Source organism: Manis javanica, chromosome 17, assembly GCF_040802235.1.
Source record: "Manis javanica isolate MJ-LG chromosome 17, MJ_LKY, whole genome shotgun sequence".
Lineage (NCBI taxonomy): Eukaryota > Metazoa > Chordata > Mammalia > Pholidota > Manidae > Manis > Manis javanica.
This window is the reverse complement of record NC_133172.1, coordinates 37,112,742-37,136,769: the sequence shown is the minus strand read 5'-3', so window position 1 is coordinate 37,136,769 and position 24,028 is coordinate 37,112,742. Positions and strand designations below refer to the sequence as shown.

General features: G+C 43.9%; 1 long non-coding RNA gene across 1 annotated transcript in view; it reads left to right on the top strand.

Annotated features, from left to right (window-relative positions):
- Window positions 1-20,182, top strand: part of LOC108408794 (uncharacterized) — a 238,190-nt gene extending 218,008 nt beyond the window's left edge. The window contains exon 4 of the long non-coding RNA XR_005056811.2: window positions 19,456-20,182. This is a non-coding gene — a long non-coding RNA (uncharacterized lncRNA). The remainder of the gene's footprint in view (window positions 1-19,455) is intronic.
- Window positions 20,183-24,028: the final 3,846 nt, after the last annotated feature.

The following is a 24,028-nucleotide window of genomic DNA, read 5'->3' as shown; positions in this document are numbered from 1 at the left end:
GTACCAAGAATTGAATGCAAATTAACACATCTTTCAAGGGAAAGCACCACCATGGCTGCATTTAGCTCTAAAAACCCTTTAACCTGCTCTGGATTTGGGTAAATGACTAAAAGTAAGGCTAAGCTAAACACAGGCAATCAGAAAGCAAATGAAGCAATTGCCTCTTATACATGCATTCTGATTTACCCACCCAAATGTGCTCCTTCTGCAACTTGTCCCAATTCAGAAAATGGGGGAACATCTTTCCAGTTGTTGCTCAAGATGAAAACCTTGGAGTCTCTTCTGACTGCAATCTCTGACACTACATACCCAATCCATCAGGGCATCCTCTCAGCTTTACCACCCACACTGACCCTTTCTTGCCACCTGGATGCCAACGCTACATCCCAGCCACCACTACCTGGAATTGCTGCAACTGCCTCCCAGTTGGACCCTCAGCTTTTACCTTTCTCTCTCCTCACAACAAACAAAAGCATCTTTTAAATCAAAGTCCAATCTTGTATCTCCTTGGCTCAAAGCCTTCCAGTGCTTCCCATCTCATCTGAAGCAAAACCTTAAGTTCTTCTGTGGTTCCTGTCAGGGTTCTCCAGAGAAACAGAACCAATAGTATACAGATACATAGATAAACAGATAGATAGATAGATAGATAGATAGATAGATAGATAGATAGATAATTTTTTAGAGGAATTGACTTAACATGATTATGGGAGGCTGATGTCCCAGAAGCTCCATTATCTGAGAGCAGACAAAAATGGACATCCCAGCTCAAGAAGAGAGAGAACTCACCCTTTCATCCCCTTTTTGTTACATTTGGGCCCTCAGTGGATTGGATGGTGCCTGCTCATATTCGTGATGGTGAATCTTCTTTACTCAGTCTGCTAGGCAAATGCTAGTCTGTTCCAGTACACCCTCACAGACACTCAGCACTAGTATTCCATCCACTCTCTGGGCATCCCCTGTAGCCCTTCACAGCACCCAGGGCCCTTTATGGCCCTTCCCCCACTGTTTCGCTGATCTTTTCTACCACTGCTTCCTCTTGCTCTCCCTGATTCTTGCTAAGCTTGACCCTACTCAGGGCCTGGGCACCTGTGGTTCCCTCTGTTGGAAATGCCTAGATAGTTTCATGGCTTCTGATTGCTTCTTTCAATTCCTTGATTGTCTTAACCTGTTCAGGATGCTTGAACAAAATACCACAGGCTGGGTAGCTTATAAACAACAGAAACTTATTGCTCACAGTTCTGGAGACTGGAAATTTGAGATCAAGGTAAGAGCATGGTTCAGTGAAGGCCCTCTTCTGGGCTGTAGACTTCTTTTTTTATATACAATTTTTTAAATTAAGGTATTATTGATATACACTCATGGAGGTTTCACATGAAAAACGATATGGTTGCTACATTTACCCATATAATCGAGACCCCCCGATGCCGCGTTGCAGTCATTGTCCATCAGTGTAGTAAGATGCCAGTGTCTATTTGCCTTCTCTCTGCTGCACTGTCTTCCCCATGATCTCCCCCATACCATGTGTGCCAATCATAATACCCCTCAATCCCCTTCTCCCTCCCTCCCCACCCATCCTCTCTACCCCTCCCCTTTAGTAACTGCTAGTCCCTTCTTGGAGTCCGTGAGTCTGCTGCTGCAGTTATGCTTCATTGTTATACTCCACAGATGAGTGAAATCATTTGGTACTTGTCTTTCTCCATCTGGCTTATTTCACTAATACCCTCCTGCTCCATCCATGTTGTTGCAAATGCTAGGATTTGTTTTCTTCTTATGGCTGAATAATATTCCAGTGTGTATATGTACCACATCTACTTTATCCATTCATCTACTGATGGACACTTAGGTTGGTTCCGTGTCTTGGCTATTGTAAATAGTGCTGCGATAAACACAGGGGAGCTATAGACTTCTTGTTCTGTCTTCACATGGCAGAGGGGCCTCTTTGGGGCATCTGTAGGGCTCTGTCTTTGTGACCTAACCACCTCCCAAAGGCTCCACCTCCTAATGCCATCACTGTGAGGATCAAGATTTCACCATATGAATTGGCAGGGCTGGGGGTTGGGGGTGGACACAAACATTCAGACCACAGTCCTTATCAAACGTCATAGGTGAGACCTTCCTGGACCACCCTCAGCTTCTCTCATTACAACCCGAGCTTTGCACTAACAGTCCTCTTACCCTGCTTATTTTTCTCATAACACTTATAGCCATAAAATTAAGTTACTTCTTTACTTTATTGTCTGTCCCTTTCCTCAGAATGGAAGCCTCCACGAGAGGTGTTTTGTTCACTGCTTTTTTCCCAACACCTAGAACAGTGCTCAGCACGGAGTAGGTGCTAAATGTGTTTGTTGAATAAATGAAATCTTAATTACCTGGCTATTTGGAGATGTTTCAAGAGGGAAAAGTGCTAAACACTGACAGTATTCCCTGTTCTGTTTCTTCTTTGCCTAATGACCTTCCATAAGCCCCTTTCATCTCTGGAAGTTGGGAGGGTAGGATAAGGTGGTCGTCAGGCATCCCTTCCCAGTCTGATCTTTCATAAAGTTGGGATTTGTTTAAAGCATACAACCAGCTATGACAAAGAATCGGTCAGGTACCTCTCATGTGGGTTTTCTCTCTTAGAGACGGGGAGCGAGGGCATTGAAAATGTTGGGGTGCAGGCAGTGGTGTGCTGTGGAGTTGGGTTTGCAGTTTTTTCTGATTTACTTTTTTCTCCTTCCCTACAATCCCCTTGCCATGAATGCAGCCACATTTCTATTGCTTGAGTGAATTCTGCATGAAGCCTGGCTCCAGCTTCTCCAGGCTCGCTCCCCTGTAGGAAGTAGCCCTGGGGTGTTTGCCTCTTTTTTGCCATTTTAAGTGTCCTGACCACTGCCCCTCACCCTGCCCCTCTGTGTTCTGTGACTTCCTTTGGCCTCATGTTGGGCAGATTGTACATACATTCTTGCCTTTTGCTCTGGTCAATGGGATATGAATAGATGTGATACCAGCAATGGCTTAAAATAAGCTTGGGCTCTGGACTTGTTTTTTTTTTTTTTTTTTGGTTTCTGCCATTACCGTAAGAGAAACATGCCCTGGCTAGGCCACTGGTCCAAGAAGAATTGAGGGATACCAAGAGCAGACCTGAACCAAACCCAAGGCTGGAATCAAACTCAGCTGAGCTGAGATCACCTGAGGGGCATCAGTGAGCTGCCCCAGCCAAACCACACAGGTATGAGTGAGAATAAATGGTTGTTTTAAACCACTGAGTGGTGGGGTGGTTTGTTACATGGCATTATTGTGGCAATAACTGACTGATAGACCAGTTATACAAAACCCAGCCAGATGACTCACTCTCCCAGAAAACATTCCCGTAACCCAAAGACTTGGCCTAACATAGAACTTCAGGTCTGTTTCAAGACAGGAACATAGGGGAAAGAAGGAAAAAGAGGCAGCCAAAATTAATTGTACTGTTTGATGACTCTGCAAACAGGAAGAGCAAGGATTGAAAGGAGTTTTGTAAGGACAGCTAGTATGATGAGGCTGGGGTTGGCTTTGTGCCTTGGGGTTCCTTTCTCACTCTTTCCTCAAGGCCTGTCCCCAGACACAAGGCTAGTGATGTTGTCCTTGGCCTGAAACTGTGGTCTGACCTACAGCTCCTGGGTCTGTCAGACTGGGGCAGCAGGGCACTGTGGTTCTGGCAGTGCAAATTACCCCTTCCAAATGGACATTGGGGACATTGAGAATCAAGTATTGTCAAAATATTCTAATTTGCATTGTAGGAAAATCAAAGAAGAAGCTAGTTTTTTCCCTTCTTACCCAAAGAACAGATAAGTTTTAAGAAGACCTTACTGCAACTATGTTTCCAGTGCTTAAATGAATTCCAAATGCTACTGTAAATTCCATTTATTATTTATAACAGCTTTAGCTCCCCTGAGAAGCCGAGTGCCTTACAGGAATGAAGGAGCTATCAGATCCGTGAGGGGTGGGGAGGTGCTCAGAGACCAACGGCAGGGCACAGAGAAACAGTCTATGGCGCTCACAGAGGTGTCTGCGGGGAGGCGGATCAGGAGCCCAGTCGGGAGGCAGTGGGCTCGAGAGGGCCAGAGCTGGGGGAGTTTCTGAGATCACCTGGGCCCAGCATGTTTTTCTAACTCCTTGTCCTGAGAATCATGAGTCACTTGTTAAAAATACTGATGTCCAGATCTTTCCCCTAGATGTTCTTTTTTTGGCAGCTCAGAAGGTGGGGGTGAGGGGGGTGGGGGAGTCCAAAAATGCATACTTTTAAGAAGGACCACGGGTAATTTTGACAACTAAGCCTGTATGGTAAACAGTGATCTATCAAGAGGCCTCGTTTTATAAATGAATAAATTGAGGCCCACGGAAGAGTTTTGCCCAGATCACAAAGCCCCAGTGAGTGCTAGGGTTGATCCAGGACAAGACTTCTGAGACTAGAACCACATGGTTTAGAAGGGCCAATTTGCAGCCACCCTGGGACAGACAGTGTAGCCTGCAGTTTCTGTAATCTCTTAATTCCCTGACTTCAGCTGTCATTTTCTGTTTAAAAGCAGCTGAAGGCAGGGCTCCTGGAGTCAGATAGAACCAGGTTCAAATCTTGCATTTACTTCTGACTGGCTGTGTAACCTTGGGCAAATTGTTTGATTTTTCTAAGCCACTGATATGGGTAGTAAATCAGATAATGTACCCATATCTAGTAGGTGCTCAATAAGTAATTATTATTGTCTGCAAAGTGTCAGACCCTATCCCAAGCACTGTAAAAACCAACATTAACTCATTTGATAATCATAAAAAGAGTATTATTAATCTCATTTAAAAATTAAATATATCGAAGGACACAGAATTAGAATGACTTGCCCAAAATCAGTGCAGACAGCTAGTGGGGGGTAAAGGTGGACTGGAACCCTGAGCAGTCTGCAGTTCTCCTTTCCCTCGAAAGCAGAGCCTGGGTCACACTTTCTCAGTATGCCCACTCCTTCCCTGTATAAGTAGAAACTGCTCGATAAACTAAAATGAGATTTAAAGGCAGGACAAGAAGTGCACTTCAAGCATGGCTGAGGATGGGGAATGGGGTGGTTGGAAAGAGGGGTCAAGAGGCCTTGTGGGAGAAAGAACTGTACCCTGGGAAGGTGGGTTAGGGGATCCAGGACCAATCCCCCGGAGATAAAGACTGATTGCAGGCCAAATAATTAGCAGTGAAATGCTCAGAAGCCAGGAAGTCTTCTTGCATTGTCGCCTGCAATAAAGAAAAATCCAGACTGAACTGGCTGCTTCCATTAGAAGTGATGTAACAAGCTGGCTTTGGCCTAGTTTTCTTCAAGCAGGCGGCCCCCTGGCTCTCCCACACCCTTCTATCTGAATCTGCAAGTGACAGCTACTGCCATCTAGTGGTCTTAGCCACACTGCACAGGCACGGGGAAAGAAAGATTGGTTCTGGTCCATGTGGATTTAGTTCAGAAGATCGCCCTGGCTCCCTCCTCCAAAGATAAGAGTCCTTTATCTTGGTAGAAATTTTATTCTGCTCAAAGCATGTTCATACTTTTTACTTCTTTAGATCTTCTCAACAACCCAGGGAGGCAGGCAGAGACCATTAGCTCCATTTTATGGATGAGGCAACCAGTTCCTATCAAGGAGGGGTTTTACATTAAGAGATGCATTGTCGACTATTAATGGAACTAGGACCCAAGTTTCACAGTTTCTGGCCAATTTCTTGGCCCAGAAGTGACACACCGAGGCTGTCAGGTCCTTTGAAATCTCCTTGGACAAAGAAATCCATCTCCTCTATCCTGGAGGTCTCAGGTGCTTTTTGTGTGGGGGTGGGGGGGATGGGGGGGATTTGTGGGGGGTCCTTTCCAGCGTAATGACTCATGAGAATTTCCTCTGGAATGAGAATCCTCAGGTGGAATATCTGGGCTGATACTGTTCGTATGAGAGGATTTAGAAGAAGATGAATACTACCCTTGAGCTCTAGACCTAGTGAAAGATTCCTACTTAGAACTCATCTAGTTCAGATCCTTTGTATTAAAGATGGGGTAACGAAGACCCAGAGATGGGGAACAACTAGCTGGTATCAGTAGAAGAACCATGGTAAGGACTTTGCTCTTTGGCTGGTCTTTCTGTGCTAACACTCTGATGTAATAGCTGGTGCTGCTGGCTGCACTCTTCACGCAGGTATAACTGTTTCAGGCCTGAGTGAAGATCAGATTCTAGTGTCTCGCTGTCATACCTCAAATGGTGCAGAGGAAGAAAGGGGCTCCTGAGCACTTAAACGTTTTAGCATCTGTAACATCAGCAGTTCTCAGACTTTTTAAGTGAAATCATAGGCTGAACTCATTTATGTAGAAGGGATATAAGTGGTGGGAGTTGGGAAGGCCAACAGTCATGCCGCCTGGGCATCTTGGCAATGCCTGCGAGCAAAAGAGAACACAGATTGAAACCCAAGACATGGGGCTTAGGAGCACTGGGTAGGGAGTCCCAACCCCTGGGCCCTGGGCCTTGCTCTGGCACTTACAGTGCAGCTGGCATCCCTCCCCACTCTGAGCCTCTCCTGGTTTCCTTGTTCATGAAAGAGTGCAATCTTACAACTTTACAGGGTGGTTCAGAAGACTGAATGGAGGAAATAAATGAATGGAGGGGAAAATGTTTTATAGAATGTCAAATGCTAGATTCACAAAGGGTTTCTTTTCTTTCTTACTAAATTAAGGTAAAATTTATATACAGTAGAATATGGAAGTGCACAGCTCACAAATGTTCCATTCTAAGAGTGTGGACAATTGTACTCAGCTGTGAAAACATTACCCCAAATAAGATAGAAAGCATTTATATCACTCCAGAAAGTTCCCTTGGCCATTTCCAGCCATCCTTTCCCACCGGCAACTCCTGTTCTGATTTCTATCATCTTAGCTTAGTTGTTTATACCTGTTCTTTGCATGGATGAAATCACCCAGTGTGTCCTCTTGTCCCTAGTTTCTTTTGCCCACTGTAATATGTTTGAGATTCATCCAGGTTGTTCTTTTCTTTACTGCCAAATAGTATTCCATTGTAGGGACATACCAGTGTTCATCTATTTTCCTGTTGAAAACATTTGACTTATGTCTGGTTTTTGTATATTATGATTATGGCTGTAGTGAGCAATCTTGTACATATTTTAAGTGTACATATTTATGCATTTCTGTTGAAATGGGAGTGGAATGTTGGAACATATGATACGTGTATGTTTAACTTAATTAGAAATTGCCAAAAAGATAACCCAAATGGTTGTGTGATTTTACACTCCCAGCAGCAATGCATGAGAGTTCCAGCTGGTCCATAGACTGAACATTTGGTATTGTGACTCTTTTTGATGACAGCCGTTCTGATGGGCATGCATGCCTTGTTCCCAATCTGAAGGGAAGGCATTCAGTCCTTCACTATCAAGTCAGCTGTAGGTTTTTTTTATAGATGCACTTTATTGGGTTGAGGAAGTTTCCTTCTATTTTAGTCTCTCTGTGAGTTTTTATCATGAATTGGTATTGGATGTTGTTAAATGAGTTTTCTGGATCAATTAATATGATCATGTGTTCTTTTCCTTTTAAAGTTTTAATATAGTGATTACATTGGTTGATTTCCAGCCTTGTATTTCTGCTATAAATCTAACTTGGTTGTGTGCTTTGTTCTTTTTTATATACTGTTGGATTTGGTGGCTATTATTTTGTTGAGAAATTTTGCTTGTATGTTCATGAAGGATATTAGTCTGTAGTTTTCTTTTTATTGTTATCATTGTATGGTTTTGGTGTTAGGGTAATGCTGGCTTCATAAAAGGGATGATAATATGTTTCTTCACTTCAGTTTCCTGGGAGAGATTATGTAGAATTAGTGTTATTTCTTTCAATATTTTGTAGAATTTGCTAGTGAAACCTCTGGACTTGGCTATTCCTTTTTTGGAAAGTTTTAACACACAGATTCAATTTCTTTAATATCTGTAGGACTATTTAAGTTGTCTTTTTTATCATGAGTGATTTCTTATTGTTTTTGGCTTCCCAGGAATTGTTCAATTTAATCTAAGTTGTTGAATATAAATATGTTGATGTGTTTGTAGTATGTCCTTATTATTCTTTTAATAGCTGCAGGTTCCATAGTAATATCCTCTCTTTCATACCTGCATCAATAGTTTGTGTCTTTCTTTTTTCTTTGTGAGTCTTACTAGCTTCATTTCAATTTTATTGATCATTTAAGAAAAGAACAAGTTTGGCTTTATTAATTTTCTCTATTACCTTTCTATTTTCAATTCCTCTAGTCTGTGTTACCTTTATTATTTTCTTTCTTTTGGTTGTTTTTCTAGTTTCTTGTGGGAGTTTAGACTACTGATTTGAGAACTTTCTTCTTTACTAATATAGTACTTAATACTATAAATTTTCCTCTAAGTATTGCTTTAGATGCATCCCACACATTTTGATATGTTGTGTTTCCATTTTCATTCAGTTTGAATATTTTCTAAGATCCCTTGAGACTTCTCTTTGGACCCACAGATTATTTAAAAGTGTCTTGTTTAATATGCTAGTGTTTGGAGATTTTCCTTGTCTCCTTCTCTTAACTAATTTTTAGTTTAATTCCATTATAGTTTGAGAACATACTTTGTATGACTTTATATGTGTGAAAGTTTATTTTATGAGCCAGGATATGGTCTATCTTGGTAAACACTTAATGTGCACTTGAAAAGAATGTGTATGCTGTTTTTGTTCGGGATAAACAAGGAACCTATAAATGTCAACAAGATCTAATTTGTCAGTAGTAGTGTCTAGTCCATCTGCATCTGAGAGTTAAGAGTTGCCCTTCCTATTCCCTGAGCCAGAACTGTAGTGCTTTCCCTGGAGCTCTCTGTTCATGCTAATGCTTCAGAGTTTTGGGCTGTGTTGCATTCAGATCCAGGGTTACCAGAGGGGAAAGACGGTCATTCACAACTAGTTCAGTGGAACTGTGAATTCTGGTCTTACTCCCTTACCCATGTTATTATTTACTTTATAAAGTACAAAACATGGTATTATTTACTTTACAAAGTCCTTAGAATGCTCCATGTATTCCATCCAGGGGTTATAGTTGACTTGTCTTTGGGAAACTACCCTCTTTTACTTCTAAGTTCATGAGGTGAGAATGGGATGGTCCTAACCCCCAGTTATATGCGCCCACTCTGGCCAGTTAGTGTAGAATACATCAAGGCTGCCACAATGGGTTGAGGAATGGACATATGACTCAAATTCTGCAACAAGAATAATTTCTGAGACATTTGTTGGAACCAGTGGGAAACAGAATTTCTTTCCGCTGGAGTTAACTGCTGGGATAGAATCTCATCAAGCTTGGGAAGAATTAGCCTGAGAGTGAAGGGGCTCATTGAGGAAAGTAGTCTAGAAAGGGATAGAGACAAATTTCCAGTGAGCTTGCTTAAGTACCTAGATCCAGCCATTCCTGAAGCTAGTAGGCATCCCCCACTTCTGGACTTTTCAGCTACATAAGCAAGAAAAACAAAGTCACCTTCTCTGCATTAGCCAGCATTACTTAGTGTTTCTGTCAATACTAAAAGAACCTCAATACATATCTTAAGTTTCCTTTCAAACCCCTTAAGTTTCTTAGTCAAGATTCTAGGCACCTATCATCCCCTTAAGCCCTAGGGTAGCATCCCCTTCTTTGGGAGAACAAATAGCTGATTTCATAGTTGTCCAAACAGAAATGGTTGTCCTTAGAGAATCTCAGAATTAAACCTGGTCAGAGAAGCTGGGTCTCAGCATGGAGCAGAAAGTGTGTGTGCAAGTCTGCATCTGTTGGTAAGATTAATGTGCAAGGCAGGCTGTGGGCCAGGGTTTATTTTTAATAATCAAAAGCCTCTTTCACTTTTGCAATGTGCTGCAGCTTCCTGTGATGACAGGGAAAAGATGGTTCCTCCCTCCTTTCCCTCACCCCATGGAATCTCAACTTCTGGGAATTTGGAGATGACATAGCTTATTCACCCCTGGACCTCACTATTCAAGAAGGTGAAAAATAGGTAGGGGTGGAAAAAGGACAGATTTTTTAAAGCTGTTAATGTTTTGCTACATTTGCTAAGATTCATCAGGTTCCCAAACAAGGGGATAGATAATAATTTTGGCATGCTGATGAAGTGTGTGCTCAGCCTTGTAGTCAGAATCATGGAAGCTTAGAACTATGGAGACCATGAACTTATAGCCAAGATATTACTGGTAGAGAGAGGACCCTTGAGGGAAAGGGCTGTACCCAAGATCACATTAACAGCAGAACAGGAATTATGCCCCCATGTCACCTACTTCATCTGTGTCCAAAAGCCTTCCCTTCATAGCACACAAAGTATAAACCCATTTACAACTTTCCCACATTTCCAGAAGTGCTCCTTTTTTTGGAGGGGTCCCAAGGTATGGGTATGCCAGCTTAGCTTGGCCACCCTCCATGTCTGTCACTGACCCATCTGGCAGGCCCCTTGGAGGTCTGTTTGGCACAGCTAAGTTTCACCAGGCAAGGTCTGAGGTCTGGAAAGTGCAGCCAGAAGCATGTGACTTGCTTTGGACCACAGAATGTGAGTGGACATGGCATGTGTCACTTCAGGATGGATGCCTTGAAGTAATCCTGACTTACTGCTGTATCATTCAACAGGGGTTTACTGAGCACCTATTCCATGCATGCTCTGTGCTGGGAAGGCCCTGGGAGCACAGTCTGCCCCTGCCTTCCAGGAGCTCACAGCCCAGCGAGGGGGCAGATATGGAAGCAGTTGTCATAAAGCTTGGTCAGGCTGGGCTGATGCTATGTCCCAGGCAGGATGGATCTGCGAAGGGAAAGGTCACCTCTGCTAGCGAGTAGGGGGAGAGAAGGTTTTATCAAAAAACACAGACCCTGAGCTGGATCTTGAAGTTCTCTAGGTAGGCAAGACCCATAAGAGAATTCCACTGGGGGACCTGGTCTCTTTCGTCTCTTATGGAACTTATCTTACTCTGCCTCTCTTAATACTATCCATGCATCTGCTCATTAGCTGCTGTAGTTTACGTCTTTGTACCTCTGTTTGCTTATCTGTAAAGTGAGTATAGTAACAGTGCCTTCTCATTAGCCTTGTTTTAAGGATTAAATTGATATGTGTAGATATGTATGAAGCATATGGAGGAGTACCCTGCACATGGTAAGCACTCAGTAAAAGTTAAATAAGTACAATGCTTTATATATAATATATGCTCAAAAATATTTTCTTTATTAAAGTGTCCCTTAACTTCACATAACCCCTTGTCTAAAATAAAAACTATTCTGGCTGTTGGGAGCTCCTAATAGCCTCATGGCTACTCTGAAGGGGCACCCATCCCTCGAATTAGCTAATTCTCTGATCCATATTGGTGTTGCTTAGTGATCAGCCAGAATTGAAAACCTGCTACCAAAAGTCAGAGACACAAAAGATCAGGATTGGTTTTAAGACTTAGGGACCAGCTGCAGAAACACAGTGTATGCTTGGACCCAACCAGGAAGAGACACTCGGAGGACAACTTTACTTTCTGGCTTTCATATCGTCTTGGCATTGCCAGGATGGTGGGCTTGGGGGACTGATCTGATCGAGCAGAGAGATCCCAGTGAATTCTCAAATAGAGTTGCCAGCAAGTACTCCAAACAAACCAGCTAACAAAGGGGAGACTTTGACCTGTAGAGTAGCAAGGATGGCGTTGTAAAAATCAAGGCAGGTCTCTCCTTTCATGTTCTCTTTCATTAATTCTTTGAGGCATGGGAAGTAGATTTCCAAATATCATGGAAGTCAGGAATCCTGCTGAGGATGGTCCAGAAATAACAGCACAGTAACCAGGGTTCTTCGAAAGACTGGAGATGACCGAAGCCCAAGGAGGTATGGGAGTTAAGTGCAGCATCAGAGAATGCCAAGCTGAAGTCAGGAGGAAAGACCTGTGAGCCTGGGCTCTCCTCTTGGCGACTGTGAAGGGCCCATCTACACATGGGGATTTTGGCAGCAAAGGCAATTTCAGCTTTTGTGTGTCATTTGTCTGACTCAGTGTTTTTATATGTTGCTTCCTGTTTATTAAATTCTATTCCTGATAACTTTGTGATGAGAGTGTTGGCAGGCACGTCTGTCTCATATTTCATATGGTCCCAGGAAGACTAGGTAGAGTGTGTGTGGAAGGGAGAATATGCCAAAAATCTCCCTTTGTTTAATCATTGAAACAGATTGCCACAAGAGTTCATGGAAAGATGCACTAAAGAAGCAGTTACACACAGACGTCTACCCAGAGGGAAGCTGAGGTTGCCTAATTTTTTTTTTTTAAAGTATAGAATTTAGAGCTGGGAGAGTGAGCTGGCAGACTTCTTGGAAGAGGTGGCTCTTAACTGGGCCTTGTGAAGGATGGATGAACTTAGCATATTTGGAAGGAGAAGATTCCCAAGATGAGGAACAGAATTTTAGAAGCAAACTTGTAGTGAATTAATACTTATTGAAGCCCAGGCACTGTGCTTGTCACTTTCTGCATGGCCTCATTTAATCCTAAGGCTCATGCTGTGGGAGACATTCCTAAGTCTAGCCTGTGGATCAGTATTGTACCAATATTTAATTAACAAATATTTACTGAGCACCTACTACAGCCAGAGTTTTCTCCATCCCACTTGGTAACACATTTCACATATTCACTTATTTAGTTAACAAATATTTATTTAGTGTCCACTATGTGCTTGGAATGCATTAGAGAACAAAATAATGATCCATATACTCTTAAAGTTTACTTTTTAGTGGAAAAGACAATAAAAAATAGATAAAACAAAGCACTTAATTATACAGTATATTAGAAGATGATAAATGCTATAAAAATGTTGAGTACAGTAAAGGGGATTAAACATACTGGAGTTTGGTTGTAATTTTAAGCAGGATCATCAGTAAGGCCTGACTACGAAGGTAACATTTAAGCAAAGAATTAAGAAAGAGGAGGAGTGAGCCATGACAGATAGCTGGGGGATCACAGACCAGGCAGTGGGAACAGCAAGCGCAAAGGCCCTGAGGTAAGAACATGTCTGGTGCACTTGAGGAATGGTAAGGAGGCTGTCTGTCTAGGAATGAGTGAAAAGGATAGCCAGGGTTGATGAAGCCAAGGGTGAAAAAGTAGAGGTCAGAGTGTGAGGGCTTTGTATGCCATAGTAAAGAATGTAGCTTTAATGCTGAGACAGGAGCCCTTGCAGAGCTTTGAGCAGAATGACCTAATCTGCTTGACACTGTAACAGAATTGCTCTGGCCACTGTGTTGCAGTGGTCCAGGCAAGGGATCGTGGTGGCTTGGATCAGGGTAGTAGCAGTGGAGGTGAAGGAAGTGAAATATGTCTGGATATATGTCAGTATACTATCTATATACAATATGTATGTACAGCATTATTGAGATATAATTCATATACCATATATAATTCATCTACTTAAAATGTACAATGCAAGAAAGATGCCTGGGTTTTTTAACTGGGTAATCAGAAATATGGTATTACCAAAAACTAAGTGGTAGAAGAAAGCAGATTCATGGGAGGGGAAGAGCAGAAAGTTTGAATATAATTAATCTACACCCAACTGCCAAAGGCTAGGAACCTGGGAATTATCCCTGGCTCTTCTCATGCCCTTCCCACCAACACTTCCAACCCCCTCATCTGGTCCATCAAGTCAGATCACTCCTATCTCTGATATACCTTGAATAAATCCACCTCTGTAGCTGACAAAATGCTCACCTGCAATTCCCATCGTCCCTTGCAGGCAGATTGGGTCATGTGACTGACTCTGGCCAATGAACTGTAAGTGCAAGTGACAGGGCACTTCCTGCCCAAGGTAGTTAAGAATCCATATGCCTCTTTCATCCCTCTTTTTTCCTGTCAGGGCACCTTGGAGGCCACATGTTCCAGATGGCAGAGCTATAAGATGAAGCCACAACCCACACGGGACTTTTATGTGGGCAAGAAATAAACTACACATGTGTTGAGTGTTAATTAACTAGTAAGATTTCAGCTTTATCCTAATATAATTTTACTTCTCAGTTTCTATCTGAACATCCATCATGATTACCATAGTTAGTGTAATAACCACCTAATTAGTGTCCCCATTTCTACCCTTGCATCCCCCAGACCCATTTCTCACATGGAAGCTGGAGGAATTTAAAAAGTTAGAGCTTCTCAAAGGCTTCCTGTTGCACTTGTAGTTTTCCATGAGTTTCTCCAGCCTCCCTCTCCAACCCCCATCTCTTCAGCCCCCTGGCTCACTGAACCTCTTTCTTTGCCTCTGACACCACGAACTTTTGTCATTGCCTTCATGGTTTCCTCTGCCTGGTTCATCTCACAGCTGGCTCCCTCTCATCCTACAGGTCTGAGCTGAGATGTCACCTCCTCAAAGAGGCCTCCCTGAGGACTCTACCTAGAGCTGCCCACCCTGTCCTTCCCATTATGCTCTTTCTTTGAAACACTAAGAACAATCTTTCCTTTCATAAACCAGTTAACTAATATATCTACTATCTGTCTCTCCCACTGGAAGTAAACTCCATAAGAACAGTGATCTCTATTCATCACTTGTACCATCTGGGTCTGATGTGTGTCTGACAAGTGGTAGATGCTCCATCTTCATCCTAGGATTCAGCCTTAGAGATACAGAGATGCCCAAGGCAAGGTCCCTGTACTCAGGAGTCTCATGGCTAATAGGGAAGCAGCCACCTAAGAGCTGTGGGGGAGAGGCCAGGGGACAGGGTGCCATGGGATTGCAAACAACAACTTGAGGGGAAGGTGAAAGGGCTTCCTGGAGGAAGGGATGCCTGAGGCAGGCTCTGAAGGTCTGGGGGCTGTTCCTCTGACAAAGATTAACAGAGCATTTTAGGGAGTGGGGAGGCATGCATGAAGGATCAGGAAGGTGGAATATGGTGTGGTCAGGAGAGAAGCCAGTCCAGAAATGGTTGTAATATGGAATGTGAGTTGGAGCAGCAGGAGATGGGGGGAGAGAGAGAGAGCAGAGGCCAGTCCATACAAAGCTGGGTATGTCATTCTAAGGAGCTTAGACTTGACCTAGGAGCAGTGGGAAGTCACTGGCTGATTCTGCGTGTCTTGTAGGAGAACAGACTTGGGCTAACTCCTTTTGGGTGTCATGGTGAGGAGGAGGGCCTCTGTTTAAAGGGTTTTGTCCTTGCTGTCCGTTAGCGTCATGGGCTTCTCTTCTCCATGGCTCCTAAACCTTTTCTTTTTGGTGTGTCCACATGAGTGGCCATGGCCTTGTCCATCCCCAGGGCTCAAGGAATTTCCAGAGAGGGTAAGAGCACAACCCTTGCTCCATTCTCCTCTAAAACTCTTAAGTATTGTCAAATTGTCCCTTCAGAAACATTTTTTAAATCAACTAAACTCCCACCAATAGAGTGCCTGTTTTACTATATCTTTACCAATGCTGGATATTCACAATCTTCTACATTTTTGGAGGTTGAGTTATAATGGCCTCACTGTTATTTTAATTGTATTTCCTTGAGTTACAGTGAAATTAAACAACTTTGCTTGTGTTTACTGAATATTTTTATTTCCTCTTCTGTGTATTGCCCATTCACATGATGTGCCTATTTTTTTCTGTTTGGTTCTTTGTCATTTTATGGATTGACAGGAGATCTTCACATATTTTGGATGTTGTCTGTTAATTCTTATAAATACTTTCTCTCAGTTTTTTAATCTGGAGTAGTTTTTCTCAGGAAGCCCTTTCCCAACTCAAAATTTTGAATTTTCCTGTATCTCTTGCAAATACATTTTAAGATTTTGGTTTGTTTGTTCTTCGTTTATTTAAGTGTATATTTAGGTCTTTACTCTGGCTGGGATTTATGTTCATGTATGATGTGAGATAGGAAGTCTAGCTTGAATAATTTTTTCCAATTGAGAGCCAGTTGTCCCCATTAAGTTCATTAAATAACTCATCTTCCCCCGACTCCATGAAAAGCCGTATCTAACAAAGTAAATTTGCATATATACAAGCATATGCTTTTGGACTTTATCCTGTTTTACTGATTTATATGTTTATTCTTTTCTTAATATCACACTTAAATTGCTACAACCTTATGGTGTGTTTTGATAATTGATAAGGCAAGTCTTCCCTCATTGTTGTTCTTCTACAAATTTTCCTTGGTTGTTCTCACACATTTTCTATTTCAAATTACTTTTAGAATCAGCTCATTAAGTGTGATCAAAAGTCATCCGAATTTCTACTGGGATTGCATTGGACTTATAGGTTAAATTTGGGAAAATTGGCATCTTCACAACATTGAGTCTTCAAATTGAGGGGTGGTAAAGGTCATACCAAAGGGCATAGTTATTCAGGCTTTGGGTCTGCCAATTTCTCTCCCTCTCCTTTGTACATTCAAGAATAAAAATAGATACCATAAGTTTTTATATAGTGTTATGGTCAATTTTATGTGTTAGCCTGTCTGGACCATAGGATGCCCAGGTATTTGGTTAAAAATTTTGGGTGTTTTCACAAGAGATTGGTATTTGCATTGCTGGACTGAGTAGAGCAGATTGCACTTTCCAGTGTGGGAGGGCCTCATCCAATCTTTTAAGGGCTTGAATGGATCAAAAAGGTGGAGGAACAGAGAATTCACTCTCTCTGCCCGACTGACTGAGCTGGGACACTGGTCTTCTGCTCTCAGACTGGGATGCACACTGCGGGTACTCCTGGTTCTCGGGCCTTTGGAACTGTGCCATTGGCTTCCTCAGGCCTCCAGCTTGAAGATGGCAGCAGGTGGGATTTCCCAACTCCATCACTGTGTGAACCAATTCCTTATAATAAATCTCTGTCGGTTCTGTTTCTCTGGAGAACCCTGACTAATACATATGGTATTAGACATGGACTGGAGAAGGGAAGGAGAAAGAAGAATGTTTAGAATGAGAGAAGTGTGGATCCTGGAAGCAATTCCTGGGAGGAAGAGAGGGAAGCAGAGGATGGGGAGTGGAAAGAGCACTGGATTAAGAGTTAAGAGACTAGGTTTTAGTCCTGTCTTTATCTAATTAGCCTATGACCTTGGGCAATTCATTTTGTCTACCTGGGCCTTGAGTTCCCTACATGGGTAATGGGGCTTTAAGCTTGCTCTGGTAATCCACCGAAATGCCCCATCTTACAGAATAATGTTGGTGATGAGATGTCAGGCACCAGTGGGGTGCTTTTTAATGTTTAGTGCTTGAGATATATCCTCTGAAAGACTCTTCCCAAGGAAATGGAGCTACTATGTGTCAGGCACTTTTATAAGCACTGGAGGTAAAAGAGAGACCCACTCTCTGTCTTGATGAAACCTATTGTCTGGCACTGGAAAATGAATTTTTAAAAATCATACAAATAATGCAAAATAGCAACTGTGGCTAGAACCATGGAAGTAATATACAGTGGGAAGAGGGTCTGTTAAAATGGGGTCAGAAAAGCCTCGGACAGCTTCCCTGCAGACGTGACACTTGGGGTGAGTCCTACCACATCAGAGATAACTGGGCTAAAGGGGGAGTGTGCCAGACAGAGGGAACAACACATGCAGAGAGACGAGGAGAAGGTCAGAGAGACCGGGGGAGAGAGAGCATGGTGGAGCTTGGCAGAGGATGAGGCTAAACAGGTGACTCTTAAAATTGCCTAAATGGGATCTGGGGTGTCAGCAGTTGGTCGGGCATTGGTCCTTTGTTTACTAGATTATGAGGATTTTTGACAGGGTCTTGGGGGAGGAGCCAGGATGGCAGGGGACCCTTGTGGTTGGGGTACTGGTGCTTGGGATCAGGAAATATATTGCGATATTTTAACAACCCTGTGGCCATATGTTCCAACTGATTCCCAGTGGTTAAAGTGGAGAAGTGGGTGGGAATACAGCCATGAGGACTTAGAAGCCACTTACAGTTTGCTTGCATCCTGACAATATTGGGGAGCCACTGCTGGGTCTGGGTGGGTGACAGGACCACAAAGAGCTTTTAGAGGGCTAGGACCCACATGAGAAAAGTGAGGCATTTGCTTGGGTGCAGAATTTAAGTGGAGGCAAAAATCAGTCATTGGGATGAATAATATTTTAATGCTCCAATAATGTTTTATTTAAGTAGTGCAAAAAATCCACTGCGAGCAAAATGCCAAAATTTTAATGAAGACCTCTGACCCTACATTTATGCAACACAGCTTCATTTACCTCAACCCAATCTCTGCCTTGCTGAAGGCTGTTTTATGTAAATTTTTAATATTTTGCTCATTATAGACCTCTTTTTTTTTGCATTAACTTCAAGTTTTTAAAATATTTCATGCAAATGTATTTATATTGATTAAATTTTGTGCCTCCCTTGCCTCACCAGAGTCCTGGCCCTGGTTTTGAAGTGATAACTTGGGCTTGTGGGGAGTGTAGGCCTTGGGGCCAGCGTGGATGGGAGATCGGTGAGGGTGGTGTGCACGTGAGAGATGCAGCCAGATTGTGTGAATGTGAGAGAGAAATGTGCAGGCAGGCCTGCTGCTCGCTCCTCCTCCAGAATATTCTGAGGAGGGGGCAGAGGGGGATGCTGTCAGCAGCCCATCTGCGCCGCATGCCTGCCAACCAGGCTTGTGAGCCAAGCACCCACTTCCCTCAGTGAGGATGCTGGGGAACCATTTTCCCAGGAGGTGGAAGTACCTTATGGTTGGAGTTGGTCTTACCTTGGGGCTGATCCCAGGTGGTCCCCAGGAACCGATGGACCCCTATCTGCTCCCTCCCAGTGCCCATATGAGCCCTGGCCCAGGCTGTAACTTCTCTCGCGTGGTCTCTGCAGAGCCCACCAGACACAGGCCCTGAGACCCCGTGGGTGTGTGGACCTGCCCATGTCACTGATGACTCCAACTGTGCTCAGACCTTGATTATAACCTACCTTGGTGGTCCTGTAGGCTGTGGCTGGGAAACAGACCCTTGATTTCCATTTAGGGCCTTGAGCACATGAGCCTTAGAAGGACATCCCATGACACAAGGTCAGAGTCAGGTGGGACCTCCGAGCCTTGAGGACATGATTGTTAGTGTCAGGTCAGGAGGCTGTTGTCTCATGCTCTGGATGAAGAAATAACAGGGAAAGGCACTGGCTTAGAAGTCAGCAGACCCAGATTTTGGTCCTGGCTGCTGGACTCCTATTTAGTGTGATCTTGAGCAAATCCCTTCATCTCTAGATCTCAGTTGTCTGTCATATTGGCACGCTAGGCTGGAGTGGCCCTGGTGTTTCTGATACCTGAGTATATACTAGGTACTATGGGTAGAGCTCAAGAGGAGAAGCATTTATGGTCCTGTTCTTGAGGGTGAATCATCAAGCTGGTGATGCTGTGTGACAAATCAACCCTAACTCAGTCTTAGTGCCTTAACACATCAATCATTTATCCTTGTGCTCACAGTTCTGCAGGTCAGCTGCCACTCAGCCTGGGCTAGACTGGATCTCAGACTCTAGGCTGCAGATTGGGGACAGGTTCATTCCACATGTCTCTCATCCCCCACAGGCCAACAGCTACTGGATGTGTGCTCAGGATATGTGCTCTGCTCCATGGTCACCACAGCCCAAGACAGCAAACCAAACTGGGAGAGCAGGTGTCCAGCCTCTTCTCACTTCACACCTAATGTCCATTGGCAAAGCAAGTCACATGGCCAACCCCCAAATCAGGAGGTGGGAAGTTCACTCCATGCACCATGAACCTTTGGCAAAGGTACACATATATAATACTCCTGGAGGAGAGTGAAGAATTGGGACCAGTAATTCACCCTACCACAGTTGGGGAAGACAAAAATAACCCAGAGAATATGAAAAGGTGCATGCATGAGTGTGTGGTCAGTTCACCTCTAACTGCTTCTTTGCTGAGAGTCTTAAATCTGCCCCATGGCATTGGCATCACTACCAACTCAGGCTGAAGGACACCCAGGTCAAGGATGGGGTGATGGGACACCTCAAGCCTCCCATATTGGAGACAGCACTAAGATGGCTCAGTAGCTTCCATTAACTGGCTCTTTTGGTTTTTCCAACCTGATGTCATTTTATCAGCCTGAGCCTCAGGCTGTCGAGACCATCCCACTGTGTCTTCAAACCTCTGGCAGCCCTTACATCACTATGTGGAGCCTGGAAATGAAGCCAACATGAAATGCAGAGCTAAGCAGGTATAAAGAACTGAGTTATGATCTATCATTGACGCCCCTGGATATATATAGCCATGCATGAAGCCAGAATTTCTCCATCACATGAACCAATAAATTCCTGTTTTATCTTAAACCAAGATTTGAATTGGGTTTTCTGTCACTTGCAATGGCAAGGGGGCTCTGTGCTTGATACAAGAGCTTACCTACCTAGGAGGGTCCCAGGTAGGGGAAGGTTCTTCCCAGGTGCTGTGTGGTATAGAACCTCTCAAAGTGTGCTCTTTGGATCAACAGCGTTAGCATCACGTAGGAGATTGCGTATCTTGGGCCCCTCCCTGGATCTGCAGAATCAGATATTTTTTTAAATACATTTTAAAAGCCGCAGGTGATTCACATGCACGTTAAAATTGAGGAGCATTCATGTTGAGAAGCAGGACAAGCCTCCCCACCTCCCTGGGCTTGCCTTTGTGACTGGGTACAGTTTAGCAGTTGACTGGGATTGGGGACCAGGGTTCAGTTCAAATCCTGACTTTGCTATTTATGAGTTGAGGGGCAAAGAACACGTGTGTTTATAAATAACTCTGAGCCTCAGTTTTCTCTTCTGGAGAATGGGGATAATAACAGCGATATCTACCAGGGTTTTTAAAGAACTCAGTGTATTTAACTCACAGAAAGTGCTTGGCACACTGTTGGGCAAAGAGGAAGAGCCTAAAATGTGCCAGTATGGTTATTTCTACAACTACTTTCCACAAAGTGGGGCAGCTCTATGTTCAATGTACCTAATAACTTTTTATATATCAAATGATACAACAGATGGGAAAACATTTTTGGAATGTGGAAATTGATGCACAAGTAGTGATATTTCTAAATCTTTTAAAAGAAAATCATTCACAAGGGTTGTTTTTTCTGTATGTGATCAGTAGATGGTTAATTTTGACCTCTGCATTTGTATGAAGGTAGGAGCCAAGAGGCGAGGAGAGGTCACCAGGAGGGGGCAGTGTTCTGAGCTGAGTCAAAGAGGCAAAAGGGCCTGCAGGAAAGGGAGGATGAGAGCATATGCACAGGAAGACATGGCTGAAGACAGACCGCAGAGAGCCCTGGGTGGTAGACAAGGATTTGGAGTTTACCCAACAGGCACTGGAGATGAAACTAATCATAGTGACACTGGCTTCCCTGTGGTCCTTTGGCCTGCTGGGTTCTGAGTCTGTCCCTCCAACTACGTGGCTTCCATGTTGGACAGACCTCAGGAGAGCTCCACATGGACCTTGAAGGCCTGACAAAGCCCAGCCCCACTGCAGGAGGAGACAGGGTATGATTGCGCAGAAGCTGATGGAGGCCATGAAGGAGGGGAGCCTTGCTGCTGGGAGTCACTAAGCCCCTTCAATAAATAGGTGAGGGCTTCATATGCATGTGGCCTCGGGCCTTTTGTTATTGATTCCATGTGGGATTGAGAGTTGGGATACCAGCCCAATTGAGACTATGAGCTCAGATGGGAGATGGGTAGGAAGGGGCTTTAGTAGGGCACTGCCAAGGCTTTAGAATGAAATCTGCCACATAGCGTTGGAGAAGGCCCATGGAGTCCTCTGCTCAAAGGACTCCTGAGCATCCTTGATTCTTATTCTCGGGGATCCACCCTGGGGGAGACACCAATCTTGGCTTTTGAAATCTGCAAGGGTGAAGAAGTGGGAAAGGATAAAAGTTTGCTAAGTACTACTAATGCTCACAATTAGTTTCTGAGGTATCTGTGCTTTACAAAGACACTGAGTTTGAGAGGTTGAGACACTCTCCCAACTCCAACTTCAGGCATGGGGAGGCAGTAGAATATGATGCAGAGAATGGACTGGAAGGCAGACAGAATGGAGTTCTGCTCCCCCCTTCTATCTGTATTGTTGCTCACTCTGAGAGATCATGGGCAAATCACTTCACCTCTTTGTGCTTTAATGTCCCCATCAAAAAGTAGGGACAAATATGCTCTTTTTGTACGACTAATGCTAATATTATCCATGGTAACACAATTAAAGTACATAATGTGGTAGATGGGTCATATTAAGGAGGTAAAGATTGCTCTTTATTATTGCATTCAGAATCTAATGGTCTGGGGTGTTAGAATTCAGGAACGACTTCCCTGAGGAGGCAACAGTTCAACTGAGATAAAGGAAGGCAGGATTATAAGCGTGACGGGATAAGGCATTCATTATAGGATTCATCATGGTCTTATGCTTGGAGAAATTGGGGGAGTGAGCTTGGAAGGGGAGGGGTAACTGGAGGATCAGAGAAAAAGTCAGTAGTAGTCGTGAAGCCCCTGGATAGGTAGGTAAGTTGGAGTGACAGGGAAAGCCAAGAAATCAAGCATATCCAGCCATCAAGGCTAGGCTATGAGGGGAGCTAATGGAGAGGGCTTTGGGGTACTGTCACTCTGTGTATCTTCCATCTCTCTGGGCCTACATCCACACATCTGTAGGTAGGCCTTGGATAGCAAGGCCTGCAGTAGGGATGAAAAGCTGGAGCAATGCCGAGAGTGAGAACAAACTGGGGTGCTCCAGGCATCCTTTTGTCCGCCCGTCAGCATACCTGAAGGCTGTGATCCTCCCAGAATAATGGCTGATACTTCACTTCCTCCTTCCAAATCTTGTGCAAGTTCTCATTTTGGCTAACTCTATCCCAGAACCATGCAGTAGGGAAATTCTGGAGGTGTAATTCCAGCTTATCCCAGTTGAAAGTACAATCCACCCCAATGCTGATTCACTAGTTACTAAGATAGAGAAAACTTGGAGAGGACCAAATTTGGGGTGGGAAAATCAGGAGTTCTATCATGGATATGTTTGATTTGAAATGTCTGTTTAAGATGGCCCCAATCATCCCTGTGTTTTGCTATGTGTAGAATATAGTTGCTCGTGCCATGTGTAATCTCTCCTTGAGTATGGGCTGGATTTAGTGACTCACTTCTAACAAGTAGATTGGGCAAAAGTAATGGAATGTCACTTCTTAAATCAAGTTACAAAAAGACCAGGGCTGCTGCTTCTTGTTCTCTTGCTCATTGTGTCTGAAGTTAGGCAGCTGCCATATTGTGAGCAGTTTATAGAGAGACACCCCCACACCCTACCATGGCAAGGGACTGAGGAAGACCCCTGGCTGACAGTCATGAATGAGGTTGGAAGCAGATCCTGCCTCAGTTACACCTTCAGATGAGACTGCAGCCCCAGCTGACAGCTTGAGAACCTCAATCAGAGGCACCCAGATTCCTGACTCACAGAAGCTGTGAGATAATACATGGGTTTTTTTTTAACTGCCAGATTTGGGGGTGGTTTGTTACACAGCAATAAATAACTAGTACAGACATTTAAGTGGGTATTTGGGCTTGGAGTTTAAGGGGTAAGTCAAAAGTAGACACATAGGTTGAAGAAATATTAGCATATGATGGTGTTTAAAACCATGGAGCTGAATAATATTACTTAAGTAGAAACAGTAGCCAGAGAAGAACAGAGGTTTGAGGAGTGAGGCTTGGGCTTCCCAACATTCAACAGCTGGGCAAAGGAGTGAGATTCACCAAAGCAAGTGGACCCCAAGTGGCTAACGCAGAAGGAGGAAAAGCAGAAGGGTGTGGTGGCAGGAGTCAGGAGAAGGAGGGAGAGCTCGATGCTCAATGCTGCTGAGAGGTAAGTCAAAGTGAAAACAGAGAAGTGCCTGTTGGCCTTGAGTACATGGAGTGAGTGTTCCCTGGACAAGGGCAGCGTGAACAGAGAGGAGGCTCATCTGGAGAAGACTGAGGAAAGCTGGAGCGAAGGTTGGGACTGGATGTGTGCCTGACTATGTAGCATGAGACATGCCCAGAAAACATGGACTTTCCCTTTCAGTCCCAGTAGAACCGTGTTTGCTTTCCTGTATGGTTCTTGGCCTTGGGAGATGACAGGCCGGAGAAGAAGAAGTTGGGCTGAGTGGAGGGTGACT